Consider the following 2,074-nt stretch of genomic DNA (forward strand, 5'->3'; position numbering starts at 1 on the left):
AAAAAAAAAAAAAAAAAATCGATAAATTGAACTTCACCAAAATTAAGCACTTTTGGTTTTTGAAAGATAGTTAAGGAAATGAGAAGGCAAGCCACACTGAGAGAAAATACTTATAATACATTTGGGAAAGGAAGTGAACAGCTTAATAATACAAAAACCAAAAATTTTGAAAATGGGCTAAATATTTTTAAAGACATTTAAAGAAATGGCTAATAAACACATGCAAAGATGCTCAACATGGTCATCAGGGAAATTCAAATTAAAACCATAATGAAATACTATTATACACCCATTAGAATGAATATAATTAAAACTTCTGGCACTCCCAAGGGCTGGTGAGGAGGTAGAGTAACTAGAATTCTTGTACATTGCTAGCCGAATTTTAAAGTGGCACAGTTGCTTTGGAAAATAGTTTGGCAGTTTCTTCAAAAGTTAAACACATACATAACTTGACAACTCTGCTCTTTGACTACTAGTTATTTATATAGGAAAAATTAAAACATCTGTTCACAGAAAGATTTACACACTAATTTCATGCCAGCTTTATTCACAGTAGCCCCAAACTGGAGGAACCCAAATGACCATCAACAGATGAAAGGATAAATGAAAATGTGGTATTTCCATATAATAGAATAATACTTAGCAATGCAAAGAAATTAACTATTAATAGACAGATAAATCCCAAAGTCATGCTAAGTTAAGGGAAGACAGATACCAAAGACTATGTACTGTGTGAAGGAATGGACAGCAAAGGGATATGAAGAATCTTTGGTGGTGATAGAAATATTCTGTATCTTGATTGTAGTAGTTGTTTCTTGGACGTATACAACTATCAAAACTGATCAAATTGAGCACTTTAAATGTATTGACTTGATTGTACATAAATTAAACCTTAATAGCTTACTAAAAATTATGCTGAGCAAAAGATACCAGACAGAATATAAACTGTGATTCCTTTTACATGAATTTATAGAAATGACCGTTTTGATCCACACTGACAGAAAGCTAAACAGTTGTTGCCTGGGATGAGGAAGGGGAGATTAAGAGGAAGCAAATATAACAGAATCCTTTGGAGTGGTTGATATGTTCTAAATCTTTATTATAGTGGCTGTTTCACAGGCATATAAATTTGTCAGAATTTATCAAAATCTACACTTAAAATGGGTATGTTTTGTTGTATGTAAATTATAACTCAATAAATATGATTTAATAAAATAAATGAGCAGTATGTACAAGTTTATGTAGAGGTACACAAAACAGGTTGAGCAACACTGCCTAAAGATAAATGGGAAAAGAGGGATTATTGAGAGCTTCACTATTGAAGAATGAGTAAGAATTCAGTAGGAAGTGGGTATCTATGTCCATATAGAATTGAGAATATTTCAGATAGAGATATATAAAAACAATATATAGTGAAGAGGCATAGTACGTGTGCTTTTAGTCACAATAAATTATTGAAACAAATTACTGAATCATCATACTAATTTAATTTAGCACCATTGGTGGATGCCACAGTAAGTGGCATGGCTGAGATTGAAATACATGTCTGTTTGACTGTAAAACCTCCTGTTTAGTTACACCACAGGCTGTAGATTGTTTGGTGTGTCTCGGCTCTAAGGTGTTTTGCAGAAGGTGAAAGGAAAGGTGGTCAGGGCCAGAATGCTATGGAGTTTGACATTTATTCTTTATCTTTTTAAAAAGAACTATTACCTGGTAGTTGTATTCACTGTAATATTAAATTATGATGGGAAAGAAGTTAACTTGGTGCCCAAAAATATAATGTACTTATATATTTAGTATTTTATGTTAACATTAGTGTGTAATAAATTAATATGCTTTAAGATAGTCTTAATTATTATACTTATATAAATGGGAATTAAAAGATTTTTCACTAACTCCCTGTCTCATCTATAAGCATTAAAAGCAGTTCCTCCATACCCAGTATTATTTTAGGCCTGGAAGTCTTTCTAACCTACACACACCTTTACAGAGCTTCCTGATTCTAAGTCTAATATGTTGGTTCTCAAAAAAATGATCCCGAGGGAGTCTTTGAAAACATAGCAGAGCAAGAGAC

At 32.2% G+C, this 2,074-nt stretch overlaps 1 protein-coding gene across 1 annotated transcript in view; it reads left to right on the forward strand.

The window, feature by feature from the left end:
- Positions 1-2,074, forward strand: part of JMY (junction mediating and regulatory protein, p53 cofactor) — an 81,258-nt gene that overhangs the window by 40,869 nt on the left and 38,315 nt on the right. The window lies entirely within an intron of this gene.

The sequence above is a fragment of the Pteropus vampyrus genome, unplaced genomic scaffold, assembly GCF_000151845.1.
Source record: "Pteropus vampyrus isolate Shadow unplaced genomic scaffold, Pvam_2.0 Scaffold11, whole genome shotgun sequence".
Classification (NCBI taxonomy): domain Eukaryota; kingdom Metazoa; phylum Chordata; class Mammalia; order Chiroptera; family Pteropodidae; genus Pteropus; species Pteropus vampyrus.